The 11,394-nt window shown below is 39.4% G+C and overlaps 1 long non-coding RNA gene across 1 annotated transcript; it reads right to left on the bottom strand.

Annotated features, from left to right (window-relative positions):
• Positions 1-301: 301 nt before the first annotated feature.
• LOC111267427 (uncharacterized) lies at positions 302-2,500 on the bottom strand. The gene is made up of 3 exons (XR_002684609.2): positions 2,152-2,500; positions 1,830-2,018; positions 302-1,484 (listed from the first exon to the last, which is right to left on the bottom strand). It is a non-coding gene; the product is annotated as an uncharacterized LOC111267427 (long non-coding RNA).
• Between the last annotated feature and the right edge of the window lie 8,894 nt (positions 2,501-11,394).

Here is an 11,394-nt window from a genome sequence, read left to right on the forward strand (position 1 = left end):
ACATACATACGTACGTACAGAGTAACAGCAACAGGCATACGTTATTTAGTAGCCTCTTTGTAAATGGGGTTGTTCCTGAATGGCAGCGGGGGACACGTAGATAGCATCCATAACACATAACAAAAATCGTTCTAATAGAATAGAATATTATATCTGGTAGATTACAAATATCTCTGGTCGACTCCTATATTTTCTATTGTGCAAGTGTTACATAGTACATCCAGTAACAGTATACTTCCGCACTTATCGGTAACCAGTGGTCATAGCTGCGCAACAAACAAAGAAGTAAAGACACGTAGAATCTGAGTAGTACCAAACTAGGTGACTTTATTTATATTAGCGCTTTCATCATTCATCGCCCTTCATTAGGATCATCATCATCGGTATCATCAGCACGTTATCAGTTCGTTATCATTACATACCATTATTATCTCAATTACCTCACGTTCTGTTTCTTCCCCGTTTTCTCGACATCTGGCCTTCCGCTCTTTTCACAATCATTTTACCATTTCGAATAATAATAATAATAATAATGATAATCATCGGCGCCATCAGTATTTTCCAATCCTTTAAGTGTATGTATACGGCCAACATTAAGCCAAACGGCTAACGCCCGCTTCCGCATTACCGTCATCATCATAGGCGGGCTTTGTCAACGAACTACGTACGGATCGATGTGCCACCTGTTTTTTTGTTATTTACTCTCGCCTAGACATATGATCGGGAGGAGCACGCGACCAGTCCCCATGTTGGGGTTGAAGCGGTAGACACCAACCGCTTCTATTATATTATAACTACGTTTCCATATCTATTCTTCTGTGTCATCGTCACCAATGGTCATATTTGTCATTGTTTTCTGTATTCGTCGTCGAGACGAGCATACCGCTTCACAGGGTAGAACATGGGACATTGCGTCTGCGGCCGGGACTCGCCTCTAAGGTGCTGTGTCTATTTTTGTTATTATTGTTGTTCTTCCTGGGGCTTTTATGTTATTCACACGCCTTACATACAAGTGATCGCCTTCCACTCCCAGTTATTGACACCTTTTTCGTGTTCAACTTTATCATCATCTTGTCGTTGTTCGCATAATTATTCCTATTCTAATTATCCTCTGTTATTAAACCTGTTATTAAAACTGTTGTTAAATGTATTTTAAACTCGCTTTCCCCTATAATTTGCAACCGCATACGTGTCACTATCCGTTTATTATTCTTCTTCTTCTTCTTCTTCTCATCAATTAGTCGTCGACATTTAGTTGAGGAGTAGTTATTTAAATTGGCTATTTTATCTTCGTTTTCCCGATCTGTCCTAAAATTGTTTCTGTAGCCTTATCGTGCCGTTCCAACTCTGCCCTTCATTGTAGTAGAACGTTAATTCTATTTTTTTTTTTTACTTGCTATAGCACGCTTTTCACACGAGACATCCAGATTCGATCTTCTTGCTTATCCTGTTTCTTTTCGCGCCCAGACGTTGTTATACCGTTGCTTCTCGGTAAAAAAGCAAATGTACACAACATTTTGTGAGGAGAATGAAAAATTTATAACTGTAAAATAATTTAAATATAAATTTTAAACGTGCTTACTGCTTACTTCACACGTGTGTCACTCGCGCCCACACACACGCACGCACGCACGCACACCCATACGCCCACACATACGCACACAAAAAGACACACTAGCATTGAATAAAAATCTCATTACTACCTCTTATAGAGCATGTACATTTAGCCACAAATATTGGTCACGTCAATGACGATTCTGACACTGATGCCCTGTACCCCGAGCACCCATTTGTTAGAGTAACTCATTACGGCTATTCACAATTCCTACCTTGGCCTGCACTATGATCTCGGATCTCTGAAGTTCGGCTCACGATTTTTCACACGTTGCTCTGCCCGCCACGAGGCCGCATTGATACTCACTTATGTTGTTCTATATCACTTACTTATATTGGAAGCGTCTTCAACTGCACTTTCAGTAAGGTCTCTTCCATGTACCGTACAATGACTGCATTCGTTCCTGTCGTCAATCAGCCAATCAAGCAAGCATGCAATCAAGCGTTTGTTTAGTCGATACCAGTTTATTTAATTTTTTTTTTTTCTGAGTGTAAATCCAATACTTCCACTACTGCTCTTATGCCTCGTCTACTTACGTTTACCTGATTACCACCGTGGAGCAGACAGGATCCTAAAACACAATCACAACCGCAAACGCAGCCACTCTACGCGAGCAAATTGTCTGAGAATTTCGAAGTAGTCCAACTTCGATAAAACTGACACATATTTAGTACACATGGACCTACAGGCGACGATCGGTAAGTAGTGGACAATTGAAACACGAATCGAGAATCGCTGAAAGCAATGGGACAGCAGCAACAATAGGGGCAGCATGAACTGTCGTAAACCTCGTGCACGCAAATCACATACATATATGTGTATAAATTTATTATATCATTCGTTCACTTTGCCATCTCTGCGCACCTGTCCATCTCGACACTCGAGAAATGCCTGACTGGCAGGCAGGCACGCGCGCACGCACGCACGCTCATACAGAATGATCTCTTTCTTGTTTTCCTGTTATTCCACGGGGGCGTCCGCTACATGCCAGGCGTTGTTGTCATTATAAGTGATTTTTTCTGAATTTGCTCAATAATAATAATAATAATTCATCATAGATCTACATATTCTTATGATTGTGCCATCGGCATGTACTTCATGTACTCATCTTGTATGATAATTACACGCACACATTTATGTTCAAAAGAAATCGCACGAAAAATCGTTTCCGTACTCATCATTTTTATCCTCATTTGTCTTCACAACAGTAATGTTATCCAAAAAATACGTGTGTATGTATATATATATATATATATATATATATATATATATATATATATATAACCTACCGCGATTAGCAGGAAGAGGTGAGTGAGATACGTTTTTGTTGTCCGTCTCGCTTTACAGTTATAGTTAGTTATATATGTTTAGTAGCTGACGTTATGACTGTTGGTAAGTAGAAGTGACGGTGATCGTGGTCATGCCCTCATTGTAACGTTATATTTATAATACAAAGTAACTAATTATTCTTTAGCAATGTATTGATTTGCTATTGCTGTTCACCTGTCTTGTGCCGCCCATGTTCATACCTTAATCGAACGTATCACCGCGAGAAAACGAGGGACTAATGGATCTATAATAATATTAAGTGTTTATTGTATATAAACAAATGACTGGACAATAAAAGTGGCAGTACAATACGTGAACGCGACAAAGATGCTCGAAATGGAATTACAAGTTATTATACTTACATTACTTAGTAATGTAACAAATTTCATCTTTAGCGCGTAGCAGTCAATCTCATGTCATATCATTTCATTGATTTAACTTAATAATTTATTTTTTTCTCATATTGTATGATGTGTATATCGTGTCGAAAGACCGGGTCTGGTCACAGGTACAGATGTTGTACCATTGGCCAACTCTCTATATAGAGCAGTTAGCTGAGGTATTTGGTTCGTTTGGATTCTCACAACGGCGGGCCAACAAACCGAAACCATCAAAACTAGAGAGCTGTCAACGGTTGTCCTTTTCAGGGAGCTCAGCGGTGGATCAAAGCTATGCGACTTCAAGGCCAAGTTCACAAACAGCTTCGTCAAGACAAGTCGCACCCCACGCCGAAGTCAAGCTAGTAGACGTTGAACACTTGCGGCGTCCCATAAGGCTTTTGACATCCGAACGACTCTCTGCGAACCATCAAATCCTGATCCAATCATGTCCCAATCAGCCTTTCGGCGCCATGACCTCGAACCGAGTCCATTGTCGCATTTCGCAGCATAGATGTAATGCAATTTGTGTTTTTTTAAAAAAAATACGGTCATACGAATCGTAAATGCTCGAAATGCTGCAAAATCCGACATCCGGACGGCCCTGCAAAATAAAAACATTCTAATGCCGGTCAAGTTCATCGTCGTTCCAGCTCTTCCATGTCCATCTGAAGAATTGCTTCAGAGATTTTTCGTAGAGTAATTCCTCCGTCATCATATCCCTGTCGTATTATATGTGTTTACTATTTATCAAAAGAGAGACTATCAACTAATTTAACAAAAAATATACGAAGATAATCCATGTGTGTGTATATATATATCTGTATGTATATGAATTCAACAGTAATAAATGTTGCGAGCAAGTGTCGCATATAGAGAAAAAAAAAAAAAAAAATAGATATATTATCGTCGCATTAACCTCAATTTCCTTTCCATCATCATCATCATCATCATCATAATCGTGACGATCACGCTTCACCGAAATCCCTTCTTTGTCATCTCTTATTACCTCGTTTTCCAATCCTCCATTGACCGTACGTCCATATATATATATATATATATATATATATATAATAGTTTACAATTTGCCCAGCATTAGAAAACAGTGCAATGAGAATCATAAATAATAATGCTAATAGAAGAATTGTATGTTATGAAACAATTGAATAGTGAACCCATCTAAAGAGAAAAAGAGGGTGATCAACTATTCACAAGATGACGTAAATAGGTAGACAGAGACATCCATAGATCGGTATCGCTCATACTTGCTGTCTTCATCGTCGTTAGAGGCTTGTGACGGCGAGCTCGCATATATATATATATATATATATATATATATATATATAATGTGTATATTTTTCGTTTCTCATACAGATATATATGAACGTATATTATCCTCAATATCATCATTAGTAATTCAGAAAAAAAAAAGAAAAAAAAAACAAGGTCTCTAGTAATCGCCGCGTTTCTGCTCTTTCCTCTCACCGTCGTGCTAACTAAAACCGTCGATAGCAGTTAATTCGGACACAATACGATGCGGCCCCAGCGCCGCAATCTTGAGCGTATGCAGGTATTAATGTAAATATATATGGATTAATTATTTTATGTTTTTTTTTTGCAATTTGAATTAGACTGTATGGTTTTTGTATTTTCATAGCTCTCTAGATCTTCGTCTACGCTGAATTTGTATTTAAGGGTGGCCCATACGGTTTTCAATGCACCAACTATTCTTCATTGTAGATCGTGTCTCTTTACATGTTTGGAAGATGATTTAAGGTCCCGTTACATCAATTTAGACGCTTGTTTAATAGGCGCAGTGAAGGACGCTTGGCTATGCGGACGAATCAAGCATAACTATTCCGTCGCATCAGGCATTCTTCTAGGAAAAGTTCGCTATTTGTTTTTACTAGTCTAAAGATCATTTTCAGCAGCTGCTAGAGCGCGGTCGTAGGGTCATTTGCATTCACTTGATAACTTAACCGCGAACTTTTGTCATAGAAATCTCGTTCTGTTTTCAATCTGCCTTGCTGTCTCTTGTTGGTATTTTTCGATCCGCCAACATTGCGTCTTCGCCACGTAACTTAACCACATAGTTCATACAATTCTTATTGCAGCATCCTGATGACACTATTGGGATGTTTATGGTAATAGCAGGAAGACAGAGTACACCCACTCTGCGCCGGACGTCACAACTTGGAAAAGTTATAGCACCATTTTGAAATTTCACTCTATTTTCCATCTGCATCTTTTTACGCGTTATTCTCACAACGAACGATAGCATTTACCTCTACCAATTATACTTATCGGCATCGTAATTGTTAGAACTATTATTTTGCCATTTCAAGACCTAGTTGCTTCTCATAATTGTACTTAGGCAATACCAACAATGAACCATAAAACGAATTCATAACTAGCCTTCACATGGCTCTTTTTGAGTTTTCCGTGTACGCTTCGAATGGTGATATTACGCTGAACATTAGGAAGTAGGATAATCCTCTGATGAGACGTTCTATGTTCTTGCTCGTCGAAATTTTTTCTTCAGTTCATACCCCGTAACTATATAACTATAAGTAATTGTCTTTCTTCAAGCTGCTCGAACATCTTCTCAGTCGAACTTGTTCTTTAGTGTATGGAGTATATTTATGTTACATGCAAAAACCGTCGATTGTGATACATCTCACGATGGGAATATCGTGTCATGTCTGCGAGGAGTCGTGTGATGAGCATGCATTGAGACTGTGTACAAACGTTTTGGCGCTTTTAGTAAATATAAAAGATTACTAATGTCACTAATCTCAAGCCCGTGTCATTTGTCCAGGGGGTGTTGTGAGCGTAGAAATCGTCGTTTCTCATCCAGAATTCAGTTGCTAATATTGATGTCGAGTAAAAGAAGGAAGGACGGAGATCCTTCGAATACGTCTTGAATCAAACTTCAATGGGTTTACCACCACTCTCCTCCACTTCAACAGCTTATACTTGCTGCTTGTATCCGTCACGCGTTTTCTCCGTCCGTCCGTCCGTCCGTCCGTCCGTTCCTATAAGCCTCGGCCTCAGCAAACTGGGCCTTGTTACTTTGTTTGTCCGCCGATGCGATTCGTGCCTAGTAAGCACCAGTCGTTCAGCTAGCTAGAACTCACGACGGATCCCACAGTGTGATCCATCTCGCAGCACTTTCACACCAAAAAACAAACATATTCTAAGCCTTTTCCCTGCCGCTCGATCACAATGCTTCAGACGTCTCAACATTGATCCGTCGTAACAACCGGTACGGCATATCCGGCGTTTACCTCTCGCTTGTATCGGAGTCACTTTGTTATTTCTAAACACGGTCGAACAGGATAACGTTACTGAATTGCGACACCTAAATCGATACCAATAGCACGACAACAGTGCACGCGTATAGGCCGCACAGAGAACGCGGCATTTTCTATGCGGCTGTAAATGCGCAATCGTATGGACAATTTCTACGTTCTCCAACGTTACGACACGCGCCGAAAAAATGGTGATTTTTTCAAATTTCCCCGAGACAAATGATCGAAACACATACTGACTACCTGTTGCCCGTTTAGTACGTGTGTGGGTGCGTGCTAATTCGTTAGTTAGCTATCGATAGAATGCCAATGTGTTGTTGTCCAGTGGGCGAGCGATACTGTTGAGCATGTCAGTCAGTAGCACGTTTGGCTTTGTTCTGTGGTGTTCCCGACCTGCCCATGTTAATATATATATATATATATATATATATGTATATATGTATATAGTTTCGATTTATATGTATACGGTAATAAGTAATGGCGTTATTGTTTCGTAGTGTTATTAATGGTAAGACACCTGAATGAAGCTTACAACAAGAGGGAGTATATCCATCTTTAAAGTGAGATATAGATATTAATCTCCATGGCAAGGGCTCTTGTATACCGTGTCTAGAAAAATATCAACATCGTTTATATCCATCTCTACCTAAGGTCTAAGGTCTACTGTAATAATAATCATAATAGTGGCAATAGCAGTGTTGCGTTATCAGCGGCCGTGCGCTTCGACAGCGTATCCAAATATCGATTTTTTTTACCTCGTCATGTCGTCATCGTCCTAGCTTCCTGCAACATGTCCTTCTCTTTCGGCACCTTCTTTCGTCGCAGAAGTTTCACAATTTGCTCCTTTTGTCTCTCCGTTCGGGCTCCATTCATCCTAGCATGTGTGCTACTTTTACTGACTGAGACACTTTTATATATATATACATATATATATATATATATATATATATATATATATATATATGTTTTCTTATGGCTACTGTACAAGAGCAACTTTTTACCTTAGCGCATGACAACTTCTAATAATAGTTTTGGACAATGAAATAGACCTCTGATTTCTATGGGCAATAGCTACAAACGAAGAGGAATAGGGAAGGAGAAGACTGTGCCAAGAAAAACACGGACCAAAAGCAATTACAATGAAGGTATCATAAAATGGAGAGACTCATCCACAAAACGTCAGAGCTGAGCACTGATGGAATCTACGATATAATACTCGCGTACGTAATAACGTGCAGGATTCGTCACAAAAGGCAACTAGCTAATGACGGGTTGATTGGTCGAGGAGTACCAATTAAAGCAAGAATAAACAGGCTGCTAAACAGGCACTCAATCAATGAACTATACCCACTGGAAAAATGTTCGAAAGGCTATATTCTGTATATTATACAAGTCTGAGTGTATATTTACTATATTATACAAGTTCAAGAGAAGTTGCGGTTACGGTGCTGTGATCACTGCAGTTACGATTAAACCCAATACACAATGAGTAGGACAGGAAGTGATTGATAAACGGCTGACAGTGCCCATTTTTGTGGCCGGTTAGAGATAAAGTAACATTTCATCTACTCGGCGTTTTGAACTGCGACCAAGGCCTATGACCAAATTGTTCGCGCTAGGACCAGAGAGGCATGCTTGGGGCATTAGTTTTGGCCGATTACAGGACCAGCAGAGATATCGTTGCTGCGAAAATGCAGTGAGCGCGACGTAGCGTGGGACTTTCCAAAAGGTGGTGCTAATAGTAGAAGTCGGACTGGTCGTGGCCACGATAGCAAAGGCCTTACTCTAGTCTGGTAGGATAATTTTCCAAACAGGTTACACAACAGGCGGCTGGGTGTACGATCGGAAAAAGATGTTATATAAATATATAATGTGTGGAAGTTTTGTGAAATGGAAATACTGTGGCAGATCGTACTATTGTCGAATGGGGTTTTTTTAGGGCGAGGGGGCATGCTTCGGTTTTCGTGCTCCAGATTTTATCGAGGTGGCGGTCAGGGGTACGATTCGCGAACAGGTTGAAACGGGTGGTGAGTGACGGGCATCGATGTCTACTGGAGAAGTGCTGATATTATACGTACATGAAAATCCGTTTGATTGTAGCTAATCGTACGGGCTTCATCTGTTGTTCGGCGCGTCTTCAGAATTGCTCTGGGTATCGTAGTGTGCCAAGTTGTCTTCAACATAATTCCGTGTTTCTCTGCGTAGTCTCTTCTAAGTACCGTAAAATTTACCAGGCTACGTTTCGATGTAACTCAATAATTTAAGGTATGGACAACACATACTCAACCACAATCAGGATACTACTTTATGGTCAGCACTGATAAAATCAAATAGTTTGTATAGTCCTTTTCTGTATAGAAGGTCTACTCGGAAATCGCGTTTGCGTCTCGTCGTAGCGCTCAATGTAACATGAAAGCACATTCGGAGCAAACAAAAAATAATATCGCGATGACATAATATCGATAATTCACACCATCGTAATAACTGCTAAACTAAACACGAAACGTAGAAATGGCCGTAATTACAAACATCATATATGGTAGTAACAAAACATACATATATCGTCGCATACGTGCAAGGATACTGGTTCAATTAGCTTATAATAACAAATTGAAGTAAAACATTACATAAATATAGTAATAAGTAATCTAAAAATCTACACACACACACACTTGTTGTATATATATATATATATATATATATATATATATATATATATATGTATATATATGGCAATGATGATACTATCCCGTCGATGGCAATGGACAAAGAGCAGCAATAGCACCAGCCAACGAGATATTATCTGCATTTTACGGCATACAATGCTAGTATGTGTTGTGGTCATGTACATTATAGGTACAGGAGAAAATCATACACAAACATACAGATTGAATGAATGGGGAAAAAAGCGAAGCTGGAGGCTGCAAGACTGAGGTAGAAGAAGCATGCAAAAGCATCAATGAGACCAAAGAAGCACGCAGTTCTGTCTACGTATGAAAAATTGTTCTAGATACGCACAATGCTTGTTGCAATGAATCATATATAGGTAAATTCGAAGTAATGAAAAGATAGGGCGGAATTGGATGGACGAGTCTTTGCGCGGCTGTGATTTGGCTGCCAGGGTGTGACTGCATGTCGGTCAAGCATTGCTCCATTGTTGATCTTACGGTTGACAGTGAAGACAATTAGTACAACGCTGATGACACCAAGAAAAATTGTTCGAAACATTATAGAAGTTTATGGGAAGACATAGAAGTACACGTAGTGAAATTTACCGGAATATTTTCAGTCCTATCGGATTTTAATGTTAGCCAGCCTTCCATTTTCTTAGGAGGACAATTCGATTAATAATCGTATTAGGTAATTGACGTAGTAGTCGTAGTTTATGGATTTTACTCTACTAATCCTTTCGAACTTGTTCCGACAGAACCTGCTCGTTCTGATCTTGACAGGGTTAGATGGGTTTATGTAATACCCTGGATATACTACCCCTCATCACTGTCACCAATTAATAGTTCGAGTGTTCTCAGGAAGCCTCGGTACTGAGTAGCATCTGGCAATAATATGCTTGTTTTCTATAAAAATGCCACAAAGTTCGAAAAGTCGGGAGTTTCTCGTTTTAAATGCGACATGAAACTTAACACATGTAACAAGTGGACATATAAGTATATTGTTATGTATTGAATATATTCGAAAAAAAGACAATGAACAAGACAAAAACAATTGCAGGGTAGTGCCGCGGATGTATGATATAAAGTAACTTACATGGTTAAATGAAACTGCAACATTAACGATTGAGTAATTGCTGATTAAAAAAATACTTAATAACTAGTTTAACGCGAAGGACATAATTAGTACGTAAGGGCATTAAGTGGCAAAAACATTAAAAGAGACCAGATAAAATAACCCAACGTGAACGAGTACAATAAAAAAGACGTTATATCTTGTCGACATCAATCTTCTTCTGATAATATTCAGTAACGAAAACGTCAACGCAGAGTTCACAGATCTATTCCCATTCCACTAGTGAAGGCATGGTTAATGGAGAAAGCGTACGTAAGGAGGCCTGTTAACAACTCATTTAAAGATGATCAAAATTAAGCTCTCTGTGGCTGTGGAAGTCAATCTTGACTTTTATCAGCTGTTCAGGGCGGGGGAATCGAAATCTTTAAAGGCCAAAAATACAATGAAGAGGTACACAAAGAGCTTATGAACATGAGGAGTGCAAGAGTGGGTACGGGTTGTTATCTTTGTGCGCAAAGACTTGCTTTTCTTTCTTGGAAGTGGATTTTCTGTTATGAAGCGCATCGGCAACGGGGTACTCGAAGATGTTGAGGGAATCATTATACAACGGGTGCAATGTGGGCATAAGGATTGAGTACGTGAAGATGTATACATGACGAAACGTTCTGTGATTACGGAAACAGGTTTCCTAGTAGTCATTTTTTGCGACTCAATACCGTTTCGTGGTTAAGATCGACACAAAAACAAGACAGCTTTGTAGTTTGTCGAATGTCAATGGATGACTTTGGTGTTTTTTAGAGCTTCTGCGACACTCCGGTGAAACAAGAAAGACGGTTATAGATAAATGGTTTTGCAGCCAGTTAAGTAAGTTATATACAATATAATGGCTATTGATAATCAAGGAATTATCCTATCATTCGTTTAAGTGGCTGATTGGCCGTGGGAATTCTCCGATAGAAATCTCTAATCGCTAACAATCGATCTACCCATGTATGCGTGCGCTCCTCTAGTCGTGGTC

Source organism: Varroa jacobsoni, unplaced genomic scaffold, assembly GCF_002532875.2.
Source record: "Varroa jacobsoni isolate VJ856 unplaced genomic scaffold, vjacob_1.0 scaffold_1186, whole genome shotgun sequence".
In the NCBI taxonomy this organism is placed as follows: Eukaryota; Metazoa; Arthropoda; class Arachnida; order Mesostigmata; family Varroidae; genus Varroa; species Varroa jacobsoni.